Below are 14919 nucleotides of genomic sequence, written 5' to 3' on the forward strand. Positions count from 1 at the left end.
TTGCCCAATATTAGGGTATTTGGTAGGACTTTTATGTTTCCTAGTGTTTCCAGAAACATGGAATGGGGGTCCTGGGACATGGTGGGTGATCTGTAGCAAGCTACAATTTGAATTACCGTTTTGCCCGTTGTTAGTTGTATGTGGATGATTTCTGAAGCATCGTGCTGTGCCATTAACCTGGAGGTGTGGGTATCCTTGATGAATATGGATACGCCCCCGCCTTTTGTATTTTTGTCCGGGTTCTGTGGCTGAAATGTATGGTATGAGTTGTAGGCTGGTAGTGCTGGGGTGCTCTCTGGAGCCTTAAACCAGGTTTCTGTTGCTGCACATATATTGATTTTCTCCATATTGAGGAGTGCCTCGAGTGCGTGCATTTTGAGGTTTAAACTTCTGGCTTTGAGTAGCATAACCCTCAGTTTTTTGTTACTTGTTCTATTTATGATGGTGGGTTTGTCTTTTGAGCCTTACCTAAAAAAGGCACTATGGGGGTGGCAAGAGCCTTGGCTAGTATTCGAAAGCCTAAGAGTGACAGGTGCAAGCCGTCTCTAGCAAAGCAGCATGGCTTGTCAAGCATGTCATCCCAGGTGGACAGACACTGGATCCCCTTTGAATGACACCAGAAACTTAGCCAATTCTTGAAACTGATCATTTTTTCTTTATACCATGGTATCATTCTTGGTGAGGGCAGGATGCTACTCAGGTTCAGGGTCATACCGGCCTGGGCTATGTGATCAGAGAGCTCTTCCATGTATCTTTTCATGTAGTCCAGGGAAGTACGGCTCAGGTCATTCACACCAGTATGGACAATGACAGAATCATATTTACACTTGTTCTGGAGTGACCTGAGTGCTTGTGTTATGTGGCGGATCCTGGCACCCAACAGGCAGCTAACAGTAACCTTCTCCTTATTTAGCCTAGTGAGTGGGACGTCAGTGTGCCTGACTATAGAGCCACCTATCACTAGTATGTTGGGTATGTTATTTTGCCTTAAGGGCTGTGATTGCGTGGCACATTGGTTTTGTGAAGTATGTGTTTCATGGTTTGTGTTGGGGGGGGGTGGAGGTTGGTTGGATGTCTGCTTTGCAGGTCTCTGTTGCTTTTGCAGATTTTATTTAGAGCCTCCGAGTATATTTTCGTGTATTTACGTGTGTTTTTTGCCGGTGCTGGTTTAATGGGTCTATGAGAGACTGGTGGTGTGATGCAAGTATTTCCCTTCTCCTCTTGACTGTCTGATTCAGTCTTGGGTTGAGAGAGCTTAGCCTCCAGTTTGGCTGTATAATTGCATCTCTCACATGTATTAGTGTTTGGTGGTAGGAGGAGAAGGTTGTCTGTGTACATGAGGCAGTTGTAACATTGCCTCAAAATGGCCAGATTCACCAGTTGGACTGGAGTTACACCTGAAACTGCCCTTTGAACATGCTTGGATAGGTACAGTGAACTGTTTTACTGAATGGCTGGTAAGGTCGAATAGAGAGCTTTGTCCTTCTGTACAGTATAGGGGGGGTCTAGTGATAGGGTTTATAAATGTTTGCTATGAGTTTTGAGCAAGTGCCAGGCTGAGAAACGAATGGCTTGAGTGCTTAAGTTGAAGGTTTGTCTAGTTCCAAGGGAAAAACTGAAGAGAAGACTTTGTGGAGCTGGGAATAGTTATACCCTAGCTAACTGGCGCTGCCCAGCATGCAAATCCGAGCAAATGCATTTTTTATAGCAGGGAAATAAAAGAGATAGAAATTAGCCCAAAATAGCCAATAAACTACTAATTTCTGGGCTGAAACCACTCCTCCAGGGACAGATAGACTGCAATGACAGCACATAGAAGCATGTTATATACAGGAAATTAAATAAACTTAGTAAAGATGTCATTACATTGCTATTTTATCAGACTGGAATGTGATCGCTGGTTACCAGGGCTAAGCTATGCTTAGCAGGTTTCAGCATTTCTTAAATATAAATGCTAAGCAGATTTGCCCACTGGTAAGTGAAGCCTACATGGTATAAGCGCCTTTGCATTTAAGCGTACTTTAGCATCACTTACCATTGCACAAACCCACGCAAACATGCTCAAAACTACTCAAAACTGCCTTAACCACTCTGTATCCAACAGTCCTTGTTCTGTCTAGCAACAAAATAAACAGCCCTTGCAGGTCTTGAACTTGCACACTATAGCCTACACAATTTACCAGTAAGACACCTCAGCTGTATTGTTTGAGGATGTTTTCTCAAACATACCCATCTTTACAGCCAGTTTACAATAAGGAAGAGACAAGTGTGCAATTAGGAAGGATTGGTATATATAAATATATATATATATATATATATATATATATATATATATATATATATATATATATATATATATATATATAAATAGAAACATACATAGAGAGAGAGAGAGAGAGTGAGATATGTAGGGAGATCCATATATGTGTACAGCAATATATAGATATATTACCAGTAAATATTGAGGTGTACATATATATATATATATATATATATATATATATACAAATATATACATATACAAATATATACATATATATATATATATATATATATATATATATATATATGCATATATATACATGCACACACACACACACACACGCACACACACACATATATTTACATACATATATGTATATGCATACAAACATACATACATATACAGATGTATACATATATATATATATATATTTATATATATAATATATATATATATATATATATATATATATATATATATATATATATATATGTATGTATGTATATACATACATGTCCCAAAATGCTCATACAAACATATGCTGCTGATAGACCACCCACAAGTGGGGCAGCGTGCACAGTTGGGTACAGAATCAGCCATGACACTCACATCTGCCCCCCCCTCCTCACAGTCCAAATAAATAAGTGAACAGTACACTGCTACAAAATCATGATAGGCCATACACAATGGCCAGACATACAACAACCTTTTAGCAAAACAAATAAAATGTCTGAACATAGCAAAGAAAAATACAACCAGCCAGTAATTCACACGTGTTTATTATACTCTGATGTCTTGGCCAAAGCCTTCAATGAGTAAACATTACTAGAAATACATTCCTTAATCAAAACTGAATACATAGGCTCCAATTACACTCACCATTTAACCCCCTACGGGATAAAGTATCACAGTTTATATTAATACATTGAGGCTGTACATAACAGTTGTCCTTTTATGAATGTTTCATCACACTGAGTAACAGACGTTTTCAGAAACAGTACCTTGAGACCTACTACAGAAGTAGCATGTGCAGACAAACCCTGTTAAACTGGCAGTATTCCAAGCATAGAACAGCAATACTCACATTCTGCTCCTAAGTCTTGAACCTTCCCCACCATTTAGTTGGCTTGTCTCCACAAGTCTTATTGTAAGAGGCAGTAGCTCACACAACTCAAGGATGTCTTCCTCACAATTAAGAGAAAGGGCTAATGCCCACATGGAGTACTCATTTATAGGAGTGTGTTGCCATGACATTGTCCTTTGGAAGAACTACACAGCTGCTCTGCATGCAATTAGCAAGTGGGGAACCCCAATAGATGCACAGGCCATCACCTGTTCATGAGCATCACCTACAAAAGCCATGCTGCCACCTGTTCAAACCAGCTCTTTCCCTGTAGTGCACAGAAAGAAAGAGAGAGAGAGTAATAATTGAAACATAAAGTGGAAAAGAAGAAAGAAAAAAAAGTAAGTGGAACATGTAAGCAAGTAATTGAATGTAGTACTTGGTCTGTAATAATTGGAAATATGATTTGGAGGAATATATGTCCCAACAAGACATGCTGTACTAATGTCCTGCTAAACTGTTGCTATGGCCATAGCATCTGGCCCTTTCTGGAGTAGGACATATCACAGATATACCTCTCAACTGTACAGATCTTCATAGAATGTCCACATTTTACCATCATGTATTTTTGTCTGCTCCTCCTGAGATCCTTACCTTTCTGGCAAATAGCTGAGGATTGAAGTCATCAGGTAATGACAAACACTTGAGTTTAAGACTCCACATCCTTAAGAATATTCACTGTAATGCTAAATGTATCATTCTACGAACTTCCCATGTTTGTAACAGGTATATTTAAAGTCTGTCCCTATTTATCCCCCCATCATTTTAGGCATTGTCCAGATGTGATGTTCTGAGAGGTTGTGAGGTGGGATCACAGCTTAGGAGCCTGACTCACCTGGGGAAAGGACAGCTCATATATGACATCCGCAGGTGTGTCTGTCAAACAGTTGCAACTGTGCCACTGCTAGGACAGTTAATGGGATGTTTTCCATATCCATGTTATCTGTGATTATGAGTATGATACATGTTTGCCTTGTAAAAGCTAAGACACCTATAGAGGGCATGTGCATAGTAGAGTACTGTTGGAGACATGTGTGTTGAACTGCATGTGATATATTGAATTAACAACATTCAACTGTACAGCATTCTGCTGGACAATAAGCACATTTGTGACTGATAGCTGTAGTCACATACACATATACCTGTGTTATGTCAACTAAACCATTGGCAGGTTTGTGAGCAATGGCATTGTAACATAATAACCTACTCATGACTGTTGGACATCTTCCAGGTTATCACTGTGATGTCAAACCCTATTGTGCAATCACTGTACTAATGTATGGTACAGCTATATTAATACAGTATCAATACTGATGTCTCCTTTGACACCCATTTATATGTGCCATTGTCCAGACGTACTGCTGTAACAGACTGAGAAGTATGATTGAGTGGGAAGACTGTAACTACAGTGTGCCATACTAACATACAACAGAAACGTATACCAGGTATCCCCTGAGCATATGTATGTATGGTTATGTTCAGCTGGAAGGCACAAAACTAAATCACATGGGGTTTCAAGCATTCAGGTACATAGGTTGTGCATGTTGCACATGTGTGTAATATCAGTGTTGGTGCATACAACAAACAGAAATGTGTACAGCTACTGGTTGTTGCAGTGCCCTGACACTGATATGGGTACTAGAGTAGGCATGATATTCAGCAATTAATCAGAGAAGTGTCCACCTGTGTTATGAACCTCTGTTCATGCCTACCACTACTAGCTATATCCACACCTATATACAGTGGATATCACAAGTGTACACATGCCTGTTAGACTGCCAGGTATGTGTGCTGTATGACAATCAGAACACAGAAGATCATTTCATAATGTTTCTCATCTTTATGTGACCCTTAACCTGTACAATTCCATTGAAATACAAAGGTGTTCCTAGGAAGGTGACCAACTATTGCCAAGTGAAGATGTGCCATGATGTTAGTGTCCAGACAAAGACGTATGAATGCTGTAACCATCTCAAGAGGTGCATACACAACATATCAGTTTAAGGGGTGTGCACACTCATTCAACTGACTTATTGTACTGAGTATTGTTATGTTTTCAATTGAATTGTACAGGCTATAGGTCACACTACAGGTGGGAATTGTTATGAAATGAGTTATTGTGGTGTCATGTTCCAGTTGCACAAATACCAGGCAGTGTATCAGGGGAGTACCCTTTATATCCAGTCTAGCTATATGGACACAGCAGTACCTGACCTGTATATCCAGCCTCCACCAAGTTAGAGTAACCCCCTTTGGTGGACAGCAGCAATACACAAACCACATAATAGGTTGCTACACTAGCTGTACAGGGACACAAAGGTGCAGGCAACAACTTTGAAGCAAGTCCACCTCTGTCTGAGCAAGCATGTAAGTTCACAGGTGACGTCCTGTAAGGCTGACTATGACTATGAATCGGACATATCCACAACACCAAGGGCAATTGCAACCATGTCTCCACATATGTTGTAAGTCTTAGATGAAACAACACAATTCACCCTGTACTGGGGGTAAAGAACACCTCATCCACACATGCCATGGATATAGGCAACCTGCATCATACTGGTTAGGTGGGAACATCACCACAATGTCCACCCCAGTTGTACATGGAGAGATGCACATCAACCACACTCTTCCCCTTAGCAATGGTGAGCATATGCATATTGCCTACTGATGGCAACAACAGCATATCTCCATGGGGCATAATAACATCACTGACTGCCTCCTACATGAACTCAGCCATGTGCTCAGAGCTCCATCACACACCACAGTCAAACACAGACATGCCACCATACACACACCATCCACATGGAAGATGACCACTGTCAACCCTCTACACAGAAATGAATGGAGGATAGAGGATTATGCAATCAAGTGTCCAACATTGGGAGCAATAAGATAGCTCAGGGACAGGCATGTAATGCAAGCTGCTATAGCCATGATAGCTTGGATGGTTTCTGTGTAGTCTGGATTATTTGCAAGTAATATCCACTGTTGATGTGCATTTTAACAACCATATGAGGTCCTGCAACCTTTTCCTGTTTATGTCTTCCAGGTAACATGCAGAGTGCTCGCCTACCAGCATTCTTTGTTGGGGAAACAGACATCATCACCGAATATATGTGATTGAACAGTATGCCCTGTCATGTGGACGGAGAGCAGAAGATGTGCGGGAGAGGACTGCCCTGTGGAACAGTGTGGTCCACAGGGTAAATGATGCCGGCCTGCACAGCAGAACTTATGAGCATGTGCAGCATTGGGCCATCAACCTCAAATGCCATGCCCATCAATGGGCTGCTGCTGTAGTGAGGGACCAGGTAGCCACAGGTGGAGGTCCAGCCATCCAGCCCCCACTGACACCCACCGAGGAGCTCCTCACCACAGTTGGGCAACATGCCAAATGCACAAGCCATGACTCTGAGGAAAGCATTGTGGAGGTGGGTTGCACACATACACACACACACACACACACACACACACACACACACACACACACACACACACACACACACTGGATGAGGAGTATGCAAGTAAGGAACCAGTGGGGATTGTACACTAATGTATTAGACATACATGTATCTGTATTGTATCTACATGCATGTGCCAGGTCCGATTTCAGTTGCGGATGGGGTTTTCTAATGCACTGAGGTGCACATCTATGGTGACAACAGGACATTGTGTATTATTGTGGTTAGTACTGTAGATGTGCAGACATGCTGCATACATCCTATACCAAGGCCACATGTGCTTCTGCTGAGAATAACTCCCTCTCACAATTCCCTAGGACCCTCTGGTCTGCATATGGGACAACAGACTGAAGCTGGTGAGTATTACATTGTTCTGCTGTTCCCTGGCAATACCCCAGGCATGTGAAGTGCATGCAATTTACCATGCACACAACCATCAGTAATAGCTATATTGCTTTATGTAATAGCTATATTGCTTATTGTGCATGTTCACTTGTGCTGGGCTTAACTGTATTGCATCACAGTGATCACCACTGGGGCCTATCTGATGTGAATTCAACATTCTTGTAGCATACCTCACAACTTGTCAGTGCCAAGACATCTGGGCAGAGGCTAGCAAATTGTGCTGGACAAATGGCCTAAGGTAAGGTCATGCGTGACACATTACTGATATACAGTGGATATAAATTGTGGACACACCCCTCCTAAAATGCAAGATGTTCCTGTTATATACTAATTAGTACAACAATATGACAGTCCACACCTCTTCCAGTCTTTAATGTGAGCCAAACCAAGCATCTGTACTCATGTATTGCACCTACAAGGCAGGTGACCTGTGATGGCAGCAGACGTCCTATCAGCATGATGTTTTAGTCAGGTATGATACCTCATGCTGCCATATGTGTTAGTACACTCACTGTGGCCTATTTGTCTATAATATCACATACCTGGGAATTGTTAAGGCACACAGACCACTTCCGACCATGTATAGGTTTCAAGCATATGGATATTACAGACACATCTGTACAGAGGACTGTACAATGGTTTAACTTGCTGCATGTGAGGCAGATGCTGTTACCATACTATATAAAGTAATGACAGTGGGAGGTGGTCACCAGCCGTGTATGGTATACACATCAAAATGGTATAAGCCACACAAGATATGATCGTCACACACACACACAAACAGTTGCCAGCATTACAACTCCTGCCTATCTAGGTACTCCTACTACAGTGTGACACAGGTATGAGACGCACCACAGAGCTTATACATTTCTAGCTCTTCCAAAGGTACTTCTAAGGTAATGCTTTATGTAATAGCTATATTGCTTGTTGTGCATGTTCACTTGTGCTTGGCTTAACTGTATTGCATCACAGTGATCACCACTGGGGCCTATCTGATGTGAATTCAACATTCTTGTAGCATACCTCACAACTTGTCAGTGCCAAGACATCTGGGCAGAGGCCAGCAAATTGTGCTGGACAAATGGCCTAAGGTAAGGTCATGCGTGACACATTACTGATATACAGTGGATATAAATTGTGGACACACCCCTCCTAAGATGCAAGGTGTTCCTGTTATATACTAATTAGGACCACAATATGACAGTCCACACCTCTTCCAGTCTTTAATCAAGCATCTGTACTCATGTATTGCACCTACAAGGCAGGCAACCTGTGATGGCAGCAGACGTCCTATCAGCATGATGTTTTAGTCAGGTATGATACCTCATGCTACCATATGTGTTAGTACACTCACTGTGGCCTATTTGTCTATAATATCACATACCTGGGAATTGTTAAGGCACACAGACCACTTCCGACCATGTATAGGTTTCAAGCATATGGATATTCCAGACACATCTGTACAGAGGACTGTACAATGGTTTAACTTGCTGCATGTGAGGCAGATGCTGTTACCATACTATATAAAGTAATGGCAGTGGGAGGTGGTCACCAGCCGTGTATGGTATACACATCAAAATGGTATAAGCCACACATGATATGATCCTCACACACACACAAACAGTTGCCAGCATTACAAATCCTGCCTATCTAGGTATTCCTACTACAGTGTGACACAGGTATGAGATGCGCCACAGAGCTTATACATTTCTATCTCTTCCAAAGGTACTTCTAAGGTGGATGACATAAACAGGTCTACTAAACTGGAGTGAAGGGAAGTGTAAAGGGGAGTACGCAGGTCAAAATGGTATGAGCCAGACAGTACATGATTCACACACATACACACTTGCCAATATTGGGATTAGATGTCCTGCCAATCTAGGTATTACTACTATAGTGCTACGCAGTTATCAGATGTGCCACAGAGCTTATACATTTCCACCTCTTCCAAAGGTACTTCTAAGGTGGATGACATGAACAGGTGTACTAAATTGGAATGGTAGAAAGTGTAAAACATAGTACACAGGTCAAAAATGGTATGAGTCCAACAGTACATGATTTACACACTTGCCAGTACTGGGATTAGAACTCCTGCTTATCTAAATATTCCTACCATAGTGCTACACAGTTATTAGATGCACCACAAAGCTTATACATTTCCATCTGTTCAAAAGGTATTTCTAAGGTAGATGACATCAACAGGTCTACTAAATTGGAGTGAAGGGAAGTGTAAAAGGTAGTACACAGGCCAAAAATGGTATGAGCAGCCAGTACATAATTCACGCTTACACACACACACACACACACACACACACACACACACACACACACACTTGAAAATACTGCGATTAGAACTCCTGCCTATCTAGGTATGTCTTCTATAGTGTTATGCAGTTATCGCGCATGCTACAGAGTTTATTGAACTTTTACCTGGCCAAAGCTGCTGATAACTGCACAGCTGTGGTAAAGTATTACAGATGGCAGACAGTCTTCCTTCTGTTCCACCCGTACATCATGCTAGTTCCTTCTGTCTTGCATGCCATCTAGCATTATGGCTTGGCACTTCACCAGGTTATTGTATCAAGAAGTGTGGCACACCTGTGAGCCATCAGCAGTGCTTGTTTATCACAGATGTAGCCTCAGTACTTACTAGTTATGTTCACCCCTCCTGGCATGTTTGAAGGGCAGTTATCTGTGCTTTCACCCATTAACCTGGTGCACTTGTCCATTATGGGGCACTCTTGCAACTGCCGGATGTACACAGACAGCCCTCCCCTCTAAACTCCAAACACTCAGACCTGTGAGGGTTACCCATATATAACCCAATGTGGACATATGCAATCTCCAGCAAAGACTGGATTAGCAGGTCAAGAGGATAAAAGCAACACCTGCATCACACCATGTGGAACACGGAGCTCACGATAACACCCACCTTGACAGCCATGACATACGGTTAAAAGCCACACACCCACCTTCCCAGAGGCATTCACTGGACATCTACCCAAACAGCACAGACCAGCGAAGCTTACGCCCACTCAGACACTGTGACATGGCACATGCCAAGGGACATATATTTAACCTTCACAGTGTGCCCTCAACCTAAGCCCCTAAGGCTAACCAACTTGTACAATACAGTGATCATGGGTAACTGAATACTGAGGCACACACATCCCATTCACTAAGTTGAATATGGAGCAGGCAACTGCCAAATATCAATCACATACCAGCATCTAACACATGACAGAGCCAGTCATGTCACTCTACAACAACTATGGGTATCACTCCATATCCATATGGGTGTGAATGACTTGGGAAACACCTCCCTGGACTACATGACAGAAGACATGGTTGAACTCTCTGATTATGCAGTCCAGGCAGGTGTGACAGTAGCCCTATGCAGTGTATCGCTGTCACCCAGAATGATGCTGCGGTACTATCAACAGTTGGTTGACTGCAACATTTTCTTATGTGTTACGTGCCATTCTCAGGGGATCCAGAACCTCTCTAGTTGGGATGGTATGATTGACAGAACCCAATGGCTTGCCACAGATGTCCTACATCTGTCACCGCTGGGTTGCCAGGTACTGGCTAAGTGTCTTGCCACCCTTATGGTGCCTTATTAGACAGTGTTCCTAATGTTATTACCACCATAACAGTTACACATGTATGCAATCTGAGGGTCATACTGCTCAACAGTGGACAGATAACTGCTAGGATGCAGTCACTCATAGCAGTTGTTGGAGTGGAGTACACATGTCTGCTGTAATGGAGAGGTGGTTCACAGCAGCAGACAGCAGACCTGCAGTATCAGGCTATGATGCATTCCACAGCTGTCAGCCCCCAATCATGGACCACACCACACCTCCACAGGTGGTGGTGTCTCCATATTCATTATGGATAGGAATACATCTAGACTAGTATCCCATCATAATGCACTGGAGATACTTCTGGAACAACTCCCTTGGGGTAATACTGCAATCCAGACCATATCCTGATATGGGTCCACATCTATGTCCCTAGGATTTCAATGCGCATTCCTCAATACCCTGGCATCTATGATGGTCCAATGCAACACTGACATAGTACGAGTCTTCAGTTACCCCTCCGTCACCTGGGGAATGTAGCCAATCACCAGTACAGTGGCCCAACACTTCTGTGATTCATCATTTCCATTGCCCTTGACCAGCTCGTACTGACCCCTGGTAGAGGATGCAACAGCCTTGATCTGTGTTGACCACTTAAATATGTGACTGTTGCTCATCCCCAGATGTCAATCCCTGCATGGTGAGATTCACACAGGCTGCAATCAACATGGAACTCAACATGTCAGCCACAACCCCCCACAAAGATAACCACCTGGAAAAACTTCTCCAAAGCTGACTTTGCAGCCATGAAAACAGGGGTTGATGTCTTCACTGCACCCATGGCAATGGGACATAGCTGCATGACTGTGGAATCATACATATAGGCACTGTACAAACAGGTACATGAATGCATGGTACTAGCCAGCACCAACAGAACCCAAACACTTTCCTCCAAACACTGGGAGACAATGTGATGGTCCCCTGCCATTACTAAAGTCTACATCAGAAGGAAGATACTGTTGCAGGGAAAGGTGGTGTCCCATGACTGTTGAACTCCCTTATTAGCCTCAAACACAACTTTGGATCCCTCATGGAGTCCCTGACAGGCATCTATGGCAGCAGAGATGCAGCAGACACTGACAACAGTCACACCAGCCTTTGATAGTTACATCAACAACCTCCACAGAATTAAACACAAGTGCTGCGAGTTACTGCACAAAGCTAATACCTATCCTGAGACAACAGGTATTGGCCACAGTTTTGGAACACATTCAGTGGCAGCTTTATCCCTCTCTCCCCCACAAGTGAAGTGCTGAGTGAATGTGTTCTCACATGCTTTATCCCTTTTCCATTCTATGTGTCTGTGTGTCACCAGGATGTGGCCCTGCAGCAAGGCCACAGGGTATGGCTGTGTGGTGACACATCCACCATGTCATAGGCAAGGTACAGTATGCACACGGTAATCCCCAGTCTGTAACACAGTGACTGCATATGCCTCACAGATTAAAGGGCTGAGGGTTGTACAAAGGTATATGTTCATGTACAACATCTGTTGTAGAATGCAGAATGGTACATGTTCTGGTTTGGACACACCTCCTATTGCTAATAACCGCAGCCACAAGGGATAGTCATCAACCAAACACACTGAGATTTCTTTTCACAAACACACACACACACACACACACACACACACACACACACACACACACACACTTGTGAATACTAAGATCCCTAGGTTCATTGCTTCATAGGTGTGTAGTAGGTGAATGGGCCTGAGGGTTCTACAAAGATAGCCCAAGGGAATACCCTGGCATCAGGCCACTTGACAATAGTTTCTAGTGTGGCTCAGGAGTATAGTCATTGGAGTGGTTGCCAGGGTTGTGTATTCTATTCCCCATCCACTCATCCAGATTTCTATTGTGGGTGGTCAGTGATGTGCACTGCTTCCCATGTATGTGATCTATATTCCATAACATGAACAGTGTCTGGGTTGTGCACTTGTCCCACATGCATGTTATTTGGCATGTGGAAGTGTGCTTAAGGTCTCTGGGGCATGTTGTGTAGACAGATTGGTATCTTCTGATGTTGCATTCCTGACCTCATTTGGTGAGACTTGGCTATGCACCTTAGGTAGGGATTGCACCTACATTGACAGTATGATATGGATAATCAGTGGAGCTAGTGGCATATGTCCATACAGGGCATGTGTATAAGGCATGGTATTCCTTTTGTGGGGTACATTTGCAGACTCTACAGTTGTTGCAGGTGTCCAGTGGGGAACATGGCAAAAGGGCCACTGTACACATTGATTGGGCTACGGAGGTGATGGAACAGGGTGTCATGTCCTTTTACTTGCTGGATAACACATAGTCAGGAGATGTAACACATCAAAGTACTTTCTGATGTAGTCCACTGAAATCAGACCGTGGGTACTATCTGTGAGGCAATATGCAGGGGAACTACCAATATAGTGGTTGTTGGCTAGCCAAGTGTGTTTGTGTATGATACGTGGGTGGAGTGCGGTCTCTGAGTATTAGAAGGGTTGCCTATATTGTTCACTAATTCATACTGTCACATAGTCATTGCACATGGCACTAGACATTTAGGGCTGTGGATTGTCTACACCAACTTCTATGGTGTTTGACAACTGTTGGCCTTGTAATGTGGACATTGTGACATATACTAGGTCCTCAGCATAATAATTTAGCAAAACCCACCCTCCAATGGATCCTGTTATCACACAGTCACACCAACCCCCACCCAGAATACAGGTGATGCACACACACACCCACACTTGCCAGTACTGAGTTTCAAACCCCTACCTAGGTATGTATTGCTACTACAGTGTAGCACATTTATCGCATGTGCCACAGAGCTTATAGGATGAATGTTGTCCCAAGGTACTTCTAAGGTGAGGAACATCACCAGCCCTTGTAAATACTGGCATTGGGTTATGTAGTGGGTGAGAGATTCCAAAGAATTTTTCCCCTACACACACATTTACTTTTGCCAGGGGTGAGGTTCAAATCTCTATCTAACTATCTTTTCAGACCATTATGTTATGCATTTACCACATGCACCACTGACCTTACATGGTTTAGGGTTGCCAACAGGTACTTCTAAGGTGGATGCTATCTGCAGGACTGCTAACGTCAGGCTACTGGGTTGTGTACTGGGTGTAAATGGGGCAAAAATCTTTGAGGTACAGACATACATATGTACACACACAAACACTTGCCAGGTATGAGATTCAAACCCCTACCTATGTAGTTATTGCTACTACGTTGCTCCACATGTATTGCATGCACCATGGAACTTACATGCTGAAGAGCTATGCAAAGGTATCTTTGAAGGCAAGTGACATCAGCAGCAGTGCTAAAGGAGGGGTAAGGGAAGTGTTGTAAGTGTGAATGACCACAAAATCAGGTCTCTACAAGGATACACACACTCTCTCACCCAAACTCACACAGTTGCCAGGATTACGATTGGAACTCCTACATAATTAGTTTGCTACACTACAGTATTATGCAGTTATCACAAGCACCGTGGAGCTTATATGCTGGATAGTTGTCCAAAGATATCTTTGAAGGTGAGTGACATCAGCAGCAGTGCTAAATGAGAGGTAAGGGAAGTGCTGTAAGTGTGAATGACCACAAAATCAGGTCTCTACAAGGATACACACACTCATATTCACACAGTTGCCAGGATCAGGATTGGAACTCCTACCAAACTAGTTTGCTATACTATAGTATTACGCAGTTATTGCAAGCACCACGGAACTTACCTGTTGGAGAGTTGTCCAAAGGTATCTTTGAAGGTGAGTGACATCAGCAGCAGTGCCAAAGGAGGGGTAAGGGAAGTGTTGTAAGTGTGAACGACCACAAAATCAGGTCGCTACAAGGATACACACACTCACTTACACAAACACTCATATTTACACAGTTACCAGGATCAGGATTGAACTTCTACCTAATTAATTTGCTACACTATAGTATTACGCAGTTATTGCAAGTGCCATGGGGCTTATATGCTGGAGAACTGTCCAAAGGTAGCTTTGAAGGTGAGTGACATCAGCAGCAG

At 43.0% G+C, this 14919-nt stretch overlaps 1 protein-coding gene across 1 annotated transcript in view; it reads right to left on the reverse strand.

Annotated features, from left to right (window-relative positions):
- The window catches only part of LOC122814299 (heat-stable enterotoxin receptor-like), a 436605-nt gene that overhangs the window by 26166 nt on the left and 395520 nt on the right, over positions 1 to 14919 (reverse strand). The window lies entirely within an intron of this gene.

Source organism: Protopterus annectens, chromosome 1.part1, assembly GCF_019279795.1.
Source record: "Protopterus annectens isolate FY-2018-M chromosome 1.part1, PAN1.0, whole genome shotgun sequence".
Classification (NCBI taxonomy): Eukaryota; Metazoa; Chordata; order Ceratodontiformes; family Protopteridae; genus Protopterus; species Protopterus annectens.